The sequence below is a fragment of the Mauremys mutica genome, chromosome 3 (assembly GCF_020497125.1).
Source record: "Mauremys mutica isolate MM-2020 ecotype Southern chromosome 3, ASM2049712v1, whole genome shotgun sequence".
Classification (NCBI taxonomy): Eukaryota; Metazoa; Chordata; order Testudines; family Geoemydidae; genus Mauremys; species Mauremys mutica.
The window spans coordinates 95301617-95322141 of record NC_059074.1 but is presented as its reverse complement, the minus strand read 5'-3'; the positions used below and the strand labels follow the sequence as shown (position 1 = coordinate 95322141).

Sequence of the window (20525 nt, the reverse complement as noted above, 5' to 3'; positions counted from 1 at the left end):
TCGCAGAATTAGAGGAACTATGGTGTCAGAGAGTTAGAAGATCGATGCTTTTATTACTTTGAATTGCAATGCTGGTATACACAAAAAAATACCAGCTGGGGAAAAATCAAAGACATTTGACTTCATAGTGTTAAGAATATTGTAATACACTGGGACTTGTGAACTCTAGGATATACAGTTAATTTTCTTGTCAAGGAATAAATATTAAATATCTGATTTATTAAATATAGGCTTTGAAGAAAGATAAAAATAGATTTTATAGAAAGAATATATATATGTACCCAATAAATCAAATGTCACCTCTAGTAATTCATGACTATAGTATCTATATAACAACTTTATTATGAAGTACTAGCAATAAAACACTTAAGGCCTGTGTTGTGTAAAACTCTTACTAATAAATTACTTACTAGAGTGACATTTTGTTTACAGGGCACATATATTTTATACTGACCCCATCTATTTTTATCTTTCTTGTATGAAAGAATTAAAATAATTAAAACTTCCTTGAATTCCCAATACTGGACCAGCTCCTCTGATGGTATAAATCAGTGTAGCTCTATTGACTTCAAAGGGAGTTTAAAGTGCACAAGGAATGTAGCACTAAGCCCCTTTTGCACTCACAACACAAAGTACATACATTAATTCCAGCTAAAAAGTTGAACTATATTGTTTTTAAGCATACATACCCATTAATATTAATTGATGGCACAATCAGGCCCTATGTTAGAAGGAAATCAAAACAGCATGGTTCAGTACTCAAAAGTCAGGAAATGCCAAACTTATGCTTGCACACACCACCTTGTGCCTACCCTCTTGTGCCTACGCATTTCAACACTGTCTTTAATTACATGGTCATATACCATTTTAAAAATATATATATATACTTTTTTACAACCTTAGCTGCACATGTAGCATCTTGTAATACTTTATCATTTATTTACATCCATGTAATTTTCACTGTTAAAGCAGTCCAATGTGTCTTTTATACACTATCAACTTGATCTTGCAAGGATTTTCAAACCTTATGCATTGGGAATAGTTCAAACTTAACACAGTGCATAAAGGTAAGTGTGTGCCTAAATCCTTGCAGGACTGAGGTGTTAGGCTTTTCATACAAGTTCTCTCTTTCTAAGGCCTGATCCTGCGAACACATAGTGTTTATTATCCCAAGTAAGACTAAGATTTTGTCACATATATTTTAGTAAAAGTCAGGGACAGGTCATGGGTTTCCATGAATTTTTCTTTATTGCCTGTGGCCTGTCCGTGATTTTTACTAAAAATATGCGTGATAAAATGGGGAGCGGTAGGGTCCCCACACCACCCGCCGTGCCTGAGCAGCTGTGGGGGCCCTGGCTTGGAGCACCAGGGGCCCCCATCACCCATGGGGGCTAGGAGCTCCAGGGAGTTGCAGGGTCTCCCCGCTGCCCACAGGGGCCAGGAGCTGCAGGGTCCCCCTGCTGCCTGTGGCAGCTCAGAGCTCGAGGGGATCCCCGCTGTTCCCAGCTGCCATGGGCTGAAGTCACGGAGGTCTGTGGAAGTCATGGATTCCATGACTTCTGTGACCTCTGTGACAAAATTGTAGCTTTAATCATAACTAGTTCCACTGAAGTTTGACGTATTTAATATAAAAAGTGGAAATACCCCTCAAAATATACACCACATAAGAATAACTGAATGTAATACAATATATTTTTTTAGAGTTTTCCAAGAAGAATCCATGATTTTAAGAGATGCTCATTTTAGGAGCAATTATAATGGAATGGCATCTTTTGAAAAAAGTTATTTCTCTCTCTTGTTTCTAACTTTTGGTAATTTACTCAGTCTACCCATGGGACCCTGAATACACAATATGAGTGGAGTGTATCTAGGAGATGGGACCAGAAGTGTACATAAAAAGAAGAAAGCATTATGTATATCTATACAGCAGTACAAATAATAACAAGGATGCTGGTCTGGAGGTGTTGGTTTACTGCAGATTCACATAGCAGGAATGGCTTCTGATTAGAACTGGTCAGAAACTGGAATTCCCATTCCCATGAAAATTGGCATTTCAAAACTCAAAAAAATTCAGTTCTAAACCAGAACACAAAATGAAATTTCAAAATTTCATGAAAAATGGGAATTTCAAATTTTTATTTTGAAAATGACATTACTTTCAAAGCTCCCTGAGGTGCTCAGAGTTCCAGCAGTCTGCCAGGCAGGGAGCTGGGCAGCTTGGGCACACTGGAACCCCTCCACCTGGTGGGCTGATGGGAAGCCATGGACCCTGGAAGCCCAGGCTTCCAAGGACCCATGACACTGGGAACTTGGCAGCTGGGGTCAAGGAGCTGGAAGCCTGGCTGCCAAGGGCCCAGAGAAGATTTCCAATATCAGGCAGGATTATGTTGTTAATCTGCCTGGTTTCCATTGGCATTTTGTCAAAATCACTCCTAGAGAATATTTTGATTTCCATGAATTGACATTTTCTGATGGAAAAATGTTCCATCAGAAAACTTCTGACCAGTTCTACTGCTGACCTTTACTGTTTTGCTGTTTTCACAATCTCATTCTAAACAACCACATGATTTTTATTGGACTTATGGGACGGGAAGACAAACAAGACATATTGTTACTAATAATGACAACTTACTGCAGGGACAAATTCGTCATGACAGACTGGATTTAATTAACCATGGAAAAGTCAAGGAATCTAGTCTGACTTGCAGGTGACCATTTCTTACATAATTCTGAAAGGATGAATTTGCTTGTAGACTGAAAGCTACAGTTTGAGTAGAACTACTAAACAACATAGATATTGAAAACATGTGGGAATTTTTCAGAGAGTAGGTTGAGTGTCAATGTCATCTTGCCCCAATCTAAAAGATCAAAGTGAAACAAATCATGGGTCCTGGATTATAAGTGTCAACTAATTCAGACCTTCAGTCAAACTAAGTTAGCTGAAAATTTTACTAGCATGAAAGCAAACAACATGCTATGCATGAAATAAAGCTTTCAGCTACGAGACAAGGAGAGATGTTGGAAAGAATGTAACAAAACTTGAAAGACCCATATAAATGGTTTTGTATGGACATAAAAATGAACTAGATAAGGGTTCAAGAATAGAGTGACAGAATATTTTTTTTCACCAGATCATGAAGTCAGTGGAAGGTGTAGATGGTCAGATTCTCCCAGGATTTGCATTGGTCTTGAAGTCACTTGGTAAAATATAATAACACCAACTGAAACCTTTACTCTGGATTCAGAAATGTCTTTGGCCAGAAATTAAAGAAATGATATGATCTTGGAAAGTGTATGTTTGGTGTACCTTTTATTCAAAAGGTTAAAAAGACCCTCTCAGAGGTTGAAGGAATATTTTAATGTAATATTATTACCTCTATTTTAGAATCTTAAAACTAAAATCTGTCTGCAAATGGAAGTGGCTGCATTTATATCTCTTGCTTTTTTTGTTGTCAATTACTGTTGTGAACATAGCTGCCATTTATAGTGTAGTTTGTGAGAAAGGTAATGGTGTGCTCATCCTTTTACTTTCGCTGGCTGAACCAAAGTAGAATAATAGAATCATAGCCTTTAAGGTCAGAAGAGACCATTATGATAATCTAGTCTGACCTCCTGCACAATGCAGGCCACAGAATCTCACCCACCCACTCCTGTATCAAACCTGTGTCTGAGCCATTGAAGTCCTCAAATCATGGTTTAAAGACTTCAAGATGCAGAGAATCTTCTAGCAAGTGACCCGTGCCTCACGCTGCAGAGGAAGGTAAAAAACCCCCAAGACTTCTGCCAATCTGCCCTAGAGGAAAATTCCTTCCCGACCCCAAATATGCGATCAGCTAAACCCTGAGCATGTGGGCAAGACTCACCAGCCAGCACCCAGGAAAGAATTCTCTGTAGTAACTCAGATCCCATGCCATCTAAGATCTCATCACAAGCCATTGGGCATATTTACTGCTAGTAGGCAAAGACGAATTAATTGCCAAAATTAGGCTATCCCATTATACCATCCCCTCCATAAACTTATCATGCTTAGTCTTGAAGCCAGATATGTTTTTTGCCCCCACTACTCCCCTTGGAAGGCTGTTCCCGAACTTCATTCCTCTGATGGTTAGAAACCTTCATCTAATTTCAAGTCTAAACTTCCTGATAGCTAAGTGCAGGGTCATGCATTTAGGGATTAATAACAAGAATTTTTGTTATAAACTGGGGAAGCATCAGTTGGAAGTAACAGAGGAGGACAAGGACCTTGGAGTATTGGTTGATCACAGGATGACTATGAGCCGCCAATCTGATATGGCTGTGATAAAGCTAATGTGGTCTTGGGATGCATCAGGTGAGGTATTTCCAGTAGAGATAAGGAGGTGTTAGTACCATTACACGAGGCACTGGTGAGACCTCATCTGGAATACTGTGTGCAGTTCTGGTCTCGCATGTTTAAGAAGGATGAATTCAACCTGGAGCAGGTTCAGAGAAGGGCTACTAGGACAATCTGAGGAATGGAAAACCTGTCTTATGAAAGGAGACTGAAAGAGCTTGGCTTGTTTAGCCTAACCAAAGGAAGGCTGAGGGGAGATATGATTGCTCTCTATAAATATATCAGAGGAATAAATACCAGGGAGGGAGAGGAATTATTTAAGCTCAGTACCAATGTGGAAAGTCTCTCACTTTCCTACTTTCCCAGTCTCAGCTGATGTTCTTCATTCTTGCCTGGTTCTAATTTCCAATTCAGACTGAACCCACCTCTTAGTTTCCTGTTTCTTGCGCCATTCTACTTGTTGGTACACTCTCCCAGCCAAACTCAAGTCTCTGCTTTACAGCCTCTCCTCCCAGCAGTAACTGTAAATACTTGCTCATGTTACATGCACACCTATACATAAATGCTACATCTCCATTCCTTTCACAGTCAAAATACTTTAGAAATATCAACAATAAAGCCTCATAACATTTCTTTATTGGGTTATATATCTTTTATATTAAATACTGAACTAAAATAGGGCATATCTTTCTGATATTGAGCAGATCATTGTTCATGACTTTTGTTTTATATGCAAGAGCTGTACTGAGGAGATTCTTTATAACAGTCTAAACCATTCATTACTTACAGTGTTTGTTGGTACTAATAAACATTTTCATTGGCTCTCTAGTTATAAATTCAGTGAAACTGAGATTGTGATATTACTAATAAATGTTGAACCAAAGTGAATATCCATACTTCACATTTCCTATTAAAATCCAGTTATTACTTTCAGAGAGGATTATTATTCTGCTGATCCAGAAGAGACAGTTTGAATAAATATGGAAATGATCTGTAATAAGATAGACCAAAATCTGTGATAAATCCCAAACTAAAGATTGTAAACCCCTCACTCAGATGAGATGGGGCCTTTTATGAGTGGGTGATATTCAGTGGACACCTTTTGTGGAGTTAGGTATGAAGATTAATTTGCGAAACTGAATTTTTTCACTATTCACAGCAAAACTGTGGAATATGTGACTGTATGTAAATAGGCAGGCTTCTCTTGTTATAATCTGGCATGTTATAATCTGGTTCTGTAAATTACCGTGCTTGATCTATTTACCATATATATAACATGACTGCAAATTGTGTGTGGTATCTCCCATGTAATTAAGAATAAAAATCTCCGGGAGAAAGATATAAGGGTGGAATGCCAAAAGACAGGATGAGCTACCAACAAAGTCAATGGAGACTGACCCCGCTCATTTGACAAGGCTATTAACCTCTTGGAACACTGATCCATATCAGATGGTCACATCCAGTAAATAAAACTCAGACTATTACCAGTGCTGTTATGTGTCACACCATTATAATATCTGTTTCTAGAAGGGATTCCAATTAGCAGAATTTATGTTATAAAATTTAGTTCTAGAAATGGTCTTAAATTAGGAAGAAAATATAACTGAGGTGAATGCAAACATTCCATGATACAACTGTCAGGAAAAGAAGATTGTAGATGTAGTTCATTCAACAGAACTTAGGAAAAACAAGTCTGCAATAGGTTACCACTGAGTAGCCAAATACCACTAATGCCAGCTTTGGGTTTCCAGCAGCAAAAACTGAAACTCAGCTTTCACTCCTTATCAGACTGTTAATGTCTAAACTAATATTCATGAGCGAGACCTGATCAAAAAACCTACATCAGTTGAAGACTCCTGTTGACTTCATAGCCCATCAGATACACACACCTTTGTAAATTTCAAATTTCATATGTGATACCTGGTAGTAGTAACAGCCACTACAGTTATGTTGCACTTAGTTATAAATTAAGGTTAGGTTGGAACTCTCATCATAATTCTCTTTTCACTTGCTTATGATTTTCTGAAATAAAATGCTTTATCTAGAACTGTATAAATCAGATATTTTTCTTTAAAGTTTAATTCAAGCTATTCACAAATAAACACCATCTCCACATAACCCTCAGATCTCCATGCCCTGTTCTTAATCTGCCTGTAGCAAGAAAAGACAAGAACATATTCATTTTCCTTAAATGAAAACAAAAGGATTCTTCCAAATGCATGCATGCAACATTTTCATTTGCTGTGTCAAGGTTTTTACTAAAATAGATAAAAAAGGGTGAGCGGCAGGGAATCATGTAAAATTTAATCTTTTTACATGTTATTTATATTTTTAAAAAAAATCCCAGACAAAAATCGCTCTCTACAATTGATTAATTTCTTAGATTAGAAACACATTTCCATTTCTCAGTGAAGATAATGAACTCCCTCTCCTTAGTTTAGTATTCCAGAAGAGTATAGACTTATCCAAAATGCTCATTAACAAACTCCCAGATGTTAATATAATGTTCCAGGCATCACAATTAGATCAATAAAAACAGGAATATATTAATACTTGATAATGTAAAATTTTAAGGAGTAGAACCTTCTTTTCTTACCTTGGTTAATTTATTAATGTCCAAGGACATTAATAAATGCTTTGGATACAAAATTTCTCCTATTTGTATAAATGACATTCCAGCCTGATTTAAAAAAGAAAGCTTTATTAAAGTATGAGCATATCCCACTGACTATCCTAATGTACACATATCATTGATAACAGCAGAAGTACAAGAACCAGACATCTCAAAGTCAAAATCATTGACAAAGATAAATTAAACTTGTTCAAATATATCTGATAGTCACAATGTGGTCTTTGCCCTCCAACCCTTATTTCAACAGCAATATATAAATACTGCACATACAAGATTTATTTTAAAGAGGCCAGTTCGTCTTGTAAATTTCTCTCTACCCAGAAAACTGCATTTTCTTTTTAATTTTCTGCTATTATTTCTAATTAATCCAGACTCTTGAGTTTTCTTTGATAACCATTCTGCAGTTGGTCTAACAAACCTTTTAATTTTCTAATCTCTTGACAAATCCCACTGATCTTCTATTCATTCTCATAACTAAATGACAACTAGGCCTTACGGTAATTTCAGTAAAGGCTAGCTTATGCTGTAGGAAGCAGCCTTGTGTAAGGGTGGGTGCATGACTGAACCACCCAAGGAAGAAACTGTGACTCATCTGTAGCAGATTACTACCCTTTCTAAAATGGCTCAATTGCCTGTCCCAGTGTTGGAAGGTGAGGATCAGAGCCAAATCTGTGCCCATTTCTCACCTTCCCCACCCATCTATAGAAGTGGAAGTAATGGGCATGCAGCTCCTGCTTTCCTCTCCCCACACCTGCAGTGGAAATGTGGGAGCCACAGAGGGAAACAAAGGGGTCTTATTCTTTCAAAAACCTCCTGTGCAGCCACAGTGGTTTGGCCACCATCGGGCCTTAAATTAGTAAACTCCGTCCTTCCCTGGCCTGGCCTGAGGAAGAGGGCCCGATCTCAGAATACAAACTCATATCCTGGGAATCCTCATTCACTGTCCAAAATTGTAGATGGAATAATTGATCCAACACCTTTTGCCAATGGGGTCACTCTAGGGATTGTGTGTTTCAATGATCCACAATGGAGAGAGAGACAATCATAGAAGGATAAGACTGGAAGGATCCTCAAGAGGTCATCTAGTTCAGTTCCCTGCACTCAAGACCAAACTAAGTAATAACTAGACTTTCCTGATAGGTTTGTCTAATGTGTTCTTAAAAACCTCCAAGGACAGAGATTCTACAACTTCCCTAGCCAATTTATTTCAGTGTTTAACTACACTTACAGTTTTCTTAATGTTCAATCTAAACCTCCCTTGCTGCAATTTTAGCCGATTGCTTCTTGTTCTATCCTCAGAGGTTAACAAGAACATTTTTTCACCCGCCTCCTTGTAACAACCTTTTATGTACTTGAAAATTGTTATCATCCCCTCAGTCTTCTCTTCTCCAGACTAAACAAACCAATTTTTTTCAATCTTTCCTCATAGGTCATGTTTTCTAGACCTTAAATCATTTTTGTTGCTCTCCTCTGGACTTTCTCCAGTTTCTCCACATCTTTCCTAAAATATGGCACCCAGAAGTGGACACAGTTCTCTAGCTGATGACTTATCAGCATGGAGTACAGTGGAAGAATTACTCATGTCTTGCTTACAACAGTCCTGCTAAAAGCATTTGCTTTTTTTGCAACAGTGTTACTTGATTCATATGTGATCTACTATAATCCCAGATCTCTTTCTGCAATACTCTTTCCTAGGCAGTCATTTCCCATTTTGTATGTGTACAATTAATGGTTCCCTCCTAAGTGGAGTACTTTGCATTTGTCCTTACTGAATTTCATTCTGTTTATGTCAGACCATTTCTCCAGTTTGTCCAGATCATTTTGAATTTTAATCTTATCCTCAAAAGCACTTAAAACCCCACCCACCTTGGTATCGTCTGTAAACATTATGATGGTAATCTCTTAAAGTATGATCATATCCTACTGACAACAGCAGCAATACAAGAACAAGACATCTCAAAGTCAAAAATTAAACTCAGACACACACGGAGATGAACCTGTAGCTCAGTGAAGATACGAAAAGAATGCTGGCATTCTGGAAGTGTTGCTAAATCTATGTAAGTTTTGCTGCTGCTTTGCCTGTTTTTATTCATCCTTGCTAAAACAACAGCATATAGGTATTACTGGACCAAATACTGAAATAACAGCATATAAGCATATAGGCATTACTGGACCAAATACTGGTGTGGAGAAAGTAAATAAGTGTTATTTACTCCTCATAACACAAGAATTAGGGGTCCCAAATGAAATTAATAGGCAGCAGGTTTAAAACAAACAAAAGGAAGTATTTCTTCACATAACACATAGTCAACCTGTGGAATTCCTTGCCAGAGGATGTTGTGAAGGTTAATACTATAACAGGGTTCAAAAAAGAACTAGATAAGTTCATGAAGGATAGGTCTTTCAATGGCTATTAGCCAGGATGGGTAGGGATGGTGTCCCTAGGCTCTGTTTGTCAGAAGCTAGGAATGGGCAACAGGGGATGGATCACTTGATGATTACCTGTTCTGTTCATTCCCTCTGGAGCACCTGGCATTGGCCACTGTTGGACCTTTCGTCTGACCCAGCATGGCTGTTCTTATGTTAAGTCTGTGTCCAATCATTTCTCTCCAAACAAGGAAATTACCCACTCTTCCAGTCCACATCTTTCTTGACTGATAGAAAACCAGTATTATGGGCTGGTAGCACTGCCTGTTATCAAGGTTGCCTGACATCCTGTTTTCAAGTGCTTAGACCTTTGCCAAACTTCAACCATTCAGATTGAAATTTTCCACATGGAGGGTCTGCCTCACACTGAACATTTTTGGAAAATTTCAGCTAAAATGGTTCAGCTGTTTTCAAAAATAAAGCCAGGAAACTATATGCTTTGCAGTGTCGTTGTAGCCATGTTGGTCCCAAGACATTAGAGAGCGAGACAAGGTAACGTCTGAGGTAATGTCGGTTGGTGAAAGAGACAAGCCTGCACAGGAAACTATACTGTTTCGCCCATATTAAAAATTCTAATGGCTCTTACTTTCAGAAGTTCTCTTACCTCCTTCTTTGGAACAGGGACTTGACATTTGGCAGAGTGGTGGCTCTTGTGTCACAAATGGAACCTTTGACATCCCTATGAAAATGCTCCCAAATTTGGTCAAATTATAAACCTTTGAAAAATCAGTTCACACTTTCTTAGAAGAGACTTTCTAGGGAGTCAAAGCTTAATTCCTCCAAGACTCCATCTGTACTGGTTATGGTCCAGCCCAGTGTCAAGCAGAACATTTCCTGTAATTATTTCCATGGACTCCTCTGGACTATATTGGGGCTGGGCACTGGAAGAGTAGGAAGCCTGTTTCTCTTGTGCTTTCAATGCACCCTCCCCATGGCACACAGACAACAAAGAGGAGGAAGAAGCTGATTTGAAAGCAGAAGGGACAAACACTGAACCAGTAGGCAGCGAGAACAGATGGGCTCAAGGAGCCTGGGAGAGGGGAACTGGGCCTGGAAGCTAGTAAGGATGTGGAAGAATGGGACTGAGCATTGCAGTGGGTGGGTGAGTGGGACTGGCTGGGCACTGGGAGCCAGGGAAGGCAGAGGAGACTGGGACTGATTGAACACGAAGACTGGGACTGGGAAACAGCTGAGGGGAGACTGGAACCGGAAGTGGGGAAAAAAAGGAAGAATTGGTAGTCAGTGGGTGGGGGTTTGAGCTCAGATGAGGAGCCAAAGAGAGACTGGAACTGGCTGGGCAAGATGGCTGGGAAGCAGTGGAGCAAGAAGAAGGGGAGACAGATCTAAAGGGGAACCAGAGTGAAGAGGAGAACCGGCACTGGTAAGGCAAAGACTGGCACAAGCAGCCAGGGAGAGGACGGTGTTGGTGGTGGGAGATTGAGATTGGATGAGGACCCTGCAGAGGAAGATTGGGATTGGGAGCCAGTAAGGACAGGCAACATGGGTGGGAGAAACAGATGGATGAGGAATGGGAGACAGAAATTAGGAATTCCTGGGCAAGGAGACTGGGTTGTGGGGAGGCTACGACTGGGATGGAGACTCCAGAGGGAGAGGCTAGGACTGGTTTGGCAAGGAGACTGGGACTGGGATGAGAAGCCTGAGGACTGGAGACTGTGTAACTAGTTAGGTGAGGAGAATGGGACTAAGATGATGAGCCTAGGGTGGGGCAGAAATAGGACTGGCACAAGGAGGGGTTGAAGGGAAAAGGGCATGACCCTGATAGTTACAAGCTGGTTGGCATATAATCAATCCTGGGGAAAATAACAGAAAAAGTGACACTGTATTCAATAAACAAAGAACGATGATAGAATTTGCCGGTGACGCGTAAATGGTGGAATGGTAAATAATAAGGCACATAGAGCAGTCATACAAAGTATTTTGAATTGCATGGTAAGCTGGGCTTTTTCCAACAAAATGGGTTTGAATATTGACAAATACAAGGCCATATATTTACGAACAAAGAATAGCCATACCTACAGAATGGGGGCTGTGTCCTGGAAAGCAGTGACTCTAAAAAAGGGATTTAGAGATGATAGTGGACAAACAACTGAACATGACCTCCCAGTGCAATGCTGTGGCAAAAAGGGCTAATGTGATTCTCGGATGTACAAACAGGGGAGTAGTGAGTAGGAGTTGGAATGTGTTTTCACCTCTGTATATGGCACTGGGGAGATCGATACTGGAATACCGTGTACAGTTCTGGTGTCCACATTTTAAAAATGTTGAAAAATTGGAAAGGGTGCAGAAAAGAGCCACAAAAATGATTCAAAGGCTGGGGAAAATGCCTTACAGTGAGAGACATAAAGAGCTCAATCTGTTTAGTTTACCAAAAAGAAGACTGAGAGGTAACTTGGTTAAAATGTATAAATACCTTCATGAGGAGAAAAGACACTTATTGAAGGGCTCTTTAATCTAGTGGAGAAAAGCATAAGAAGAACCAATGGCTGGAAGCTGAAGCCAGACAAATTCAAATTATAAATTTGAATTTAGTAGTGAGGGAGTGAGAGGGTTTAACCTTTGAAACAAACTCCCAAGGGAACTTCATATCAAGACTGGATATCTTTCTGAATCATATGCTTTAGATGAACACAAGTTATTCATCAACACAAGAGTTACTGAGTTCAATACAGGGGTGAATGACAAACATAATGGCCTCTAATATACAGGAGGTTAGACTAGATGATCCAATTGTCCCAAAACTCTATGAAAAAAACAATACTTAAATCAAACCTTTCACAGGTGATCACTAACTGTGTATTCCTCATTTTCTGGGTGCCCAATCTGAGACCCTGGGTTCTGATTTGCGGAAGTGCTGAACACTCACAGCTGCAACAAAAGTCTTGGGATCTGTGCCCTGAAAATCAGGTGCAAGGTGTCTCATATTGGGCATCCAAAATTACTGGATACTTTTGACCTTAATTATTCTATGCCTATCTGTAAAATGGGGATAGCAACACCCACTCACCTTGCAGGATTGTTGCGAAAATAAATCTTTTGTGACACACTCAGATACTGGAGTGATGAGTGCCATAGAAAAGCCCACGAGGAAATTAATAGTTTCAACCTTTACAATGTTCTTTTAATGCATCTGTTTGCGTTTAATATAATGTTTGCATACTCTGTATAGGCTTCGTTGATTGGCTACCCACAGCTGATGCATATTTGTGGTGATAATACTCACACTACACATGTTCTTACAGCAAACATATTCATATAGATGAATTAAATTTTTCTCATCTCTTAAAATGCAACAACTCCAAACTTGCCTTCTCTGGTGCGTCAAGATCATAAAGTTCATTGTTACTGTGGCTATAATTCCCAAGCATCTTTTGATCCCTCTAGCAGGTTATTTCTAATTTTCTTTCACAGGGTTTAAACTAGATCTTTCTGGCTTTAAGAGGCTGTGCTCATTTATTTTTATTCAGTAAAAACCCCTCCAAGCTTTTGAGCCAGTTATTTCATTAGAAACTAATACATTTGACTTGACCATACACAGTGCTAAAAGGCTTAGAGTGCTATGACCCAGCCTTGCTTGCCATGTCATCTAAACCCTTAGCTTTATTTGTTAAGGCTGTTAATGCCACATCAATATTCAGCTCAGAATTTAATGTAATAGTTATTTCTTGGAGCACAATTCTATGAAACATGCAAAATTAATCAGCGATCATGTAACTCACAGCAGAAATGAGGAAGAGCTTTTTCTTGTTGTTGAACATTATTCAGAAAACAGGAGGTGGCAAGTAAGGCACAAAATCAATTATTTTAATTCTGTACATCCTTTCAAATTTCTCAAGAGTTTATGCTTTTTAGAGAGAATGATTCAGTGCAAAAGGGCTGAGATGGTATGAGCTAAAGAAGCTTCGTTATGCAATTAGTTAATACTTTTGGTGATTCACTCATATAGCATTAGTGTGTTTGATGTCATTGTGCTTCTTTCAGTTGTAATGCACTTTGTCCTAATACTGTTCAGAGGCTGTGTTAGCTCAAAAGCTTGTCTCTTTCACAAACAGAATTTGGTCCAATAAAGATATTATCTCCCCCACCTAGTCTTTCTAATACAATACTATGGAAGTTCAACTTCTTTTTGTTTAAAAAATCTTTCTTAGAGCACTAGCCTTTAAGCATTTCATTTACTTATAGAAGCTCATAGTAGTCATAATGCTGCAAACACTTATGCACAGGCTTAATTTTAAACATGTGAATAGCCTCACTGAAGTCATCGGGAATCCTTATATGTTTAAAGTTAAGTGTAACCCAGTCCACAGAGGATGTGAATCTGTTACAGCTCTCAGCTAGAGAGCTTTAGCTCCAGTTGCAGCATCTTATGCTTTTAGCTCTGAAGGGCCCCAGTTCAAGCTTTGGTGTGTTGACCAACACATAAGCAGGGCCTGTTCTGGGATTTGAGCTTCCATGGGTTTTAGATTCTTGGGACAAGTTTCCTTTGATCAGAGGAAGTATGTAATCCACTGGTGAGTGTGTTATAAATCCCCTTCTGTGCCTGATCTGCAGAGGATACAAGTCTGGTACAGTCCCACTTAAAGAATTGAAGGTTGAAGGTCCAAAAACAGAACAAAAAAACTAAATTAGCACAAACCAAAAGGACTTGTAAGTAATACAAGGACTGTGTTATGACCATGCTGGTAAACAAGAACAGTGTAGAATCATAAATAAATGAATAAAAATTGGTGTGTTAGAAATTAGGCCTAATTAATAAACAAAATTATAAAGAAAGGGGCTGTTTTAGCCAACTCTCCCTTTTGGGCTTCTTAAAAACACCCACCTTAAACAAATTAGCAGTGGGGAAAAGCTGACTCCTGCAATGCTGGCTGGCTGAAAGAGGAGAGAAGGGGAAGGAGAAAGCTTCACCATCATAGCTGCTCACAACTACACCGGAGCACCCACACTGTCTACAGGGATCCTGGTCCTTCATCATCCAAATCCTGTAAGATGTCCTGATCAGACAGTGCCAAAGAGAGGGAGCCCGATTACATCACTACCTTCACCAGTTCCGATTAAACCCCGAATACCACCTCAGATGTGAGAGTTTGTCACGCACCTCTCCTCCTGTGTTCTTTTCCTTCCCAACCTCATTTCTTCCTTTCCTATCCTTCTTCCTTCTGTCAAATAAGAGTCTCACTTAGCCAGCCGAGACTGCAGTAAGCCTGTGACCAGAAGACCAGAAAAAGGCAGCTAAACGTAATGCCCTAAAAGCCCGAAGCTCATACAGATTTGCCAGGTTTTGAAGTGGCTGATAAGTCTGTGTGCTGGAACTGTGTTTTTCCATCAGAGGGGTTGCAAGTGAAATTAAACACCAGTGACAGAAGCTGCATTTTCTATCTTTGCTATTCTTTTATCTCCCCTTGTGTGTATTTGTCTTCTAGGAAACAGGATTGGACTTTAACAACAATAGCAACAAAAAACAGCTCCAGCCCATTTCAACTAACTTCTCTTTCCCGCAAAGGACAGGTATTGCCATCTTTATTACCATCTAAAATACTGTCAGACAAGGACTTTTTTTTCCTTTCTAAAGATTTTCTCCAGCAAAAGGACACATAGGATATGGTTTAAAATGAAAGCCTTATTTAAAACTTTACATATCAAATGCTTTAACCATTTTTGTTCCCCCTTCTTTTCTGTATCTTTTATAAAAGCTTAAAGTATTGATGATGATGTGTTTGCCATGGTACTAAGCAGGCCGAGGTTTCTGTATACCAAACACTTGTTTTAAACTGTTTAATGTTGGACAATGACTGGGTTATGTTTGACTCTTTGGGCCTATATGCTCCATCTAAATCAGGGATCGGCAACCTTTGGCATGCGGCCCATCAGGGAAATCCGCTGACAGGCCAGACCGTTCTCTTTACCTGCAGCGTCCACAGGTTTGGCCGATCGCACATCCCTCGGCCTGCACTGCTTCCCACAGCCCCCGTTGGCCTGGAACCGCGAACCACAGTGGGAGCTGAAATCAACTGAACCTGCAGACACTGCAGGTAAACAAACCATCCCTGCTTGCCACCGGATTTCCCTGATGAACCGTGTGCCAAAGGTTGCTGATCCCTGATCTAAATTAATATAACAGGCCCTAATGGATAATGCCCTGTCATCCATTCCCTTTCTCTTATACCAACGAAGCTTCATCTCAGGCATGTAGTGAGGTGGACTGGCCCTCCCCAGACACACTTGTGGGTGGAGCCCTACCCTGTAGCTCCGCCCCCCAGAAGTTAATGGGCAGGACTAGGAGTATAAAGGCGGGACCCAGAAGCTCAGTGGGTGGCCAGCCAGTGGAGGGGACAGACGCTGCCCCTGAGCTCTCTCACTGGGAGACAGCAGCAGGCCTGCAGAGTGCAGACAACTGGTCCAGACTGCCTGGACCCTGGACTGACCTGACCCCAGGGGAAACAGATGACTGGCCCAGGCCACCCAGACTCCTAGATGACCCGGCCCCACAGGAAGCAGACGACTGGGCTGGACCACCCGGACTCCCGGACGACCCGACCACGCAGAAGACAGACGGCTGGCCCAGACCACGGTCTGGCCCAACCCTGGAAGAGCTTCCACTGGCTACTGAGGCCCCCGCAGATCACCTTACCTCACTGGACCACCAGGTACCCTTGGAGGGGAAGTGTGGAAGTGGCCCGGGGTAGTAGACCCCTGTCTGGCTGCAACGCTGGCAGAGGGTGAGTCAGAGTGTTGCGGCCTGGATCCCTCCGCCACCCTGAGGGCTCTGGGCTGGGACGCAGTGGAGTGGGAGAGCCTGTGTCCCCCCTGCCACCCAAGCAGTGGGTGGCAGTCTTCCCCTCCCTCAGGCTAGCTGCAAGAAAACCTGAGGTAAATGACTTTGGGTACAGGCCCAAGCTGAGAGACTTTGCTTCCTGCCCTGCTCTGAACCAGAGCCTGGGCTTGTTAACTTTTTTGCAGCCCCACCTGAGTACATGCAGAGCTGAGAGACTTTGTTTACTGCCCCTCTCTGAACCAGAACCTAGCCTAATTGACTATTTGCAGCACCTGCAGAGGGCGCTCCAGAGCTAGACAGAGCTAATTCCCGGCGCAACCAGCAGGAGGTGCCGTGGGAGGAGGGGGGGAGCACAACCTGTTAGAAAGCACCTCTGCTTGGCAGTATGTCAGAGTATAAGGCAAAGGAAAATCAAGCCCTGAGCACTCAAGGGTGAGTGAAGGAAACACAAGGACATTGCAATGGTTGGTAGGTGGAGGTCCAGATTTTCAACTCTGCCATAACTGGCAACCTTGGGGGATGTTAACAGACAAAGTATGTAAAAGCAGAAGTTAAATGTTATGTTTTTATGTCACTAATGTCTAGAGTAACTGGCAGACATATCAAGGTTTAGGCTACAAATGAATATTTATAGATAACAAGGTTTTTGTTATTTATGTGTTTAAAACATTAAAAGTATTGAAAAATTTGTGTATTAAGAGGTTTATAAATCATTAGAAATTGTGCTAACATAAATATTCTTTATATCTTTCATGGGACTCCCTACAGCTGCTCAACTAAAATTCTCATCTACCTTTTTTAAACATCATGGATACATTTTTCCAAAGCATCTGAATCACTTTTGAAAATTAGACTTAGCTCCCTAAGTCACAAAAGCTTTTTTTGAAAAATTTACCCTAAATCTTTCAGGAGAGTCCCTTCTTGTCACTCCCTTGAAAGGTTGCCTCATACAGGCTTCACTACGCTACTTTTTTTGTTTAAGGGCTGTAAGGTTTTATTTTTGTTTTGTAGCATTTTTAATGCAATGCTAACGAGCAGGTCAACTGACTGAAGATTTTTTGATTAGAGACCTGCCAGATCTGAAAACATGTAGGGCACATACCTAATTGCTCAGCTTCCACTCTCCTCAATGACTCATTTTTTGACTTCAGGATCGGCTTCTGCGTGATTAGTAATCACCAAATCCATGGAAAGAAACATTGTTTCTGTTACTCGTTTGGGTTTTTTTTACATTTCTAATGATGACACAACAAGTGGAAAAGCCTTTTAAAACATTCATTGCAAACTGGATAACTCCTCTGCAGTTCCTAATTCTTGATGAGAGTTCAGCAGATTGGTGTCTGCATAAAGCAGGTCATTTGAATTTTCCACAGACAATTTGAATATGGAGACAATACAGTACCGCTACATCTTTATTAATAATCTAACCTGTCAATATACCGCTCCCCCTTATGTATACAGTTTGAGACATACTCATATATTTATTCAGTGAAGGGTATCAGAGTATGAAACTCTTACAATGCAGTTAATTCACATATATGGCCAAATCCTGCAAGTAGTTTATCTGAGGTACTTATATGGCCCCCAGTAACATAGCATTTGGTAGCTTCATGATGATTTATGAATTAGTGTATTTATCTTAACAATACATGTATGAGGTGGGGACATAATCTTATCCCCATGTGATGATTAAGTGAATCTATGTACAATTTATGAATTTCATTTTGATTTTATGAACTGTCTGGATCATAATGACAGTCTTTATTGTGTCCTAGTGTCATACTCATTGTGCTAAGAAGACAGGGAAAGCACACCTGCATATCTGGATTAGATGAATAGACTATTAGGACTCACTGACATTTGAATAGGTCTACCTGGGCAATACAACGGATATGCTAAAGAAGGTGACCAAATCAAGAAAACTGGTTCTGCCCAGGTGGGCTGGTAACCAAGAAACAGATCACCTGGTGAGAGTCTTTGATTACCTAACAAAAGGAACTGTAAATGTATAGATATAGATATCTATATATTTATTTGGCACACTTCCTGAGCATAGCTTCTATCTATTACCTCTTAATAGACATTGGACCTTGTGGTCCAGGTGCCCTGACCCCTCAAGACAACCAAGTTGCTTAAACACACCCTATCCCAGAGCTGCACTGTTCTGTATTTCATTGGTCATGAAGGGCACAGGGGTGGGAAGAGCAGGAGAAGACAAACAAAGATAGCACAGACAGACACAAATACTCACTCTCTCTCCCCAGAGTTTGGAAGACAATCTATGTGCAGGAGGGACACCCTAGAGGACTCTGACCAAATCTCAAAGAACATTCAAGACTGGTAACAAAACTGAGGCAAGGAATGGTACATAGATGTTTTACTGTTTTTACCTAGATCTGTATATCTGTTGTGCTATCTAAAGCTAAGATTAATTGTGTTGAAAACCTTAGAAAAGCCTGTGTGTTATGTTCTTCAACCATCATAAGTCCCTGGAGAGGTAAACCATAACCCAGAATGCACTCCAGGGTGCTGCTCTGGGAGAGGGTGTGTTTAAGCTACTGGGTTGTCTTGAGGAGTAAGCATTGGTCCTGAGGGTCTAGGGCACCGGGACCACAAGAAGCTATGCTCAGGAAGTGTGCCAGCAAGGCCAAAAAAAAAGAGAGTGATGGAGCATACTCTGACACAAGAAACTCAGCGTACATGGTCCTGTGTATCGGGACCCAAACACAGCACCTTGATGAGTGTCCAGATAAGGAAGCTCAGTTATGGTTGTGAATTTTACACATCAGAAATGAGGCCGGAAATGTTAAGTGATGTGCCAAAGGTCACACAAGGAAGTTTGTGTCAGAGTAAGGACCTCACTGAAATGTATAGGTCCTGATTCTGCAAACACTCACAATATGCATGACTTTACACACTATGAGTAGTCTCATTGACTTCAGTGGGACTACTAAAGCATAAAGTTAAGCATGTACATAAGTATTTGGAGAATCAAGCCTATATTTTGCCCTTGAAGGGATCAGTTGTCATCATTTTAAAGGAGGAAGAATTAATTGAGCTAGATGCCATTTTTTGTTGCAGGACATATTTCCCCTGACTTTCTTCTTTTGACAAAAAAAAAACCCCTTGCAATGTATTTAATGGAAAATTGCCATAATTAGCTATGATGATGTTCGTCCATCGTTGTCGATGAAGACCTCAACAACTCATTCTTTCGATGACCGGACTCTGTGCATCCGAAGATGACTGATCAGTCCGATTCGGGCATGGAACGTCCTGTCACACGTTGGGCAGACATGTGATGGCACTGTCGATGATATGCGGGCAGCTCTGGACTTGCACAGCTCACGCTTTCTTTCAGCCTCAGCAGTACGCCTCGCCTCAGAGGTATTACTGCCTGTGTGAATGAGGCTGCGCCATGCTGGACGGTTCAGTGCGAGGGTTTCCCATGTGGCGGTGTTAATCTCAAAGGACTTCAGAGAGGTCTTCAGCGTGTCCTTGAACCGCTTCTTTTGTCCTCAATGGGAGCGCTTTCCCTGGGTGAGTTCTCCGTAGAAGAGCTGTTTAGGAATGCGCTCGTCTGACATTCTCACGACATGTTCAGCCCATCTGGTCTGGGATCTTATCAGCAGTGTGTGAACTGACGGCAGACTGGCTCTGATAAGGACTTCAGTATCGGGCACTTTGTCCTGCCATCTGATTTTTAGAAGCTTTCGCAGACAGGAAGTGTGGAAGTGATTGAGCCTTCGTGCATGACTCCGATAGACAGTCCATGTCTCGCAGGCGTACAGCAGAGTTGGAAGCACCACTGCTCGGTAGACCTTCAGCCTCGTTGGTAAGCTGATCCCTCGTCGTTCCCAGACGTTGGAGCGCAATCGGCCAAATGCAGAGCTGGCTTTAGCAATTCTGCACTTTACTTCATCATCGATTGACACTGCTCGAGAAAGGGTACTGCCCAGGTACGTGAAGTGGTCCACTGCCTGAAGTCTCTGTCCATTTACAGTGATGGACGGTTCTGAGTACAGAGTGTGGGGAGCTGGCTGGTGCATGACCTCAGTCTTCTTGATGTTAATGGTGAGGCCGAAGCTGTTGCATGCAGATGAAAACTTGTCCATACTGGCTTGCATTTCTGGCTCTGTACTTGCATTCAGAGCACAATCATCGGCAAAGAGAAAGTCTCGAAGTACAGTTTCCTTCACCTTGGTGATGGCATGCAGTCGCCTTAGATTGAATAGCTTCCCATCGGTTCTGTACTTCAGGCCTACTCCTTCAGTGCAGTGTTGAAAGGCATCAGTCAGAGTGGCAGAGAATATCATGCTAAACAAAGTGTATGGTGTGTATGGGGTTGTCAGGGAGGGGTA

General features: G+C 41.1%; 1 protein-coding gene across 2 annotated transcripts in view; it reads right to left on the bottom strand.

Annotated features, from left to right (window-relative positions):
- NKAIN2 (sodium/potassium transporting ATPase interacting 2) overlaps positions 1 to 20525 on the bottom strand; it is an 819309-nt gene that overhangs the window by 142284 nt on the left and 656500 nt on the right. The window lies entirely within an intron of this gene.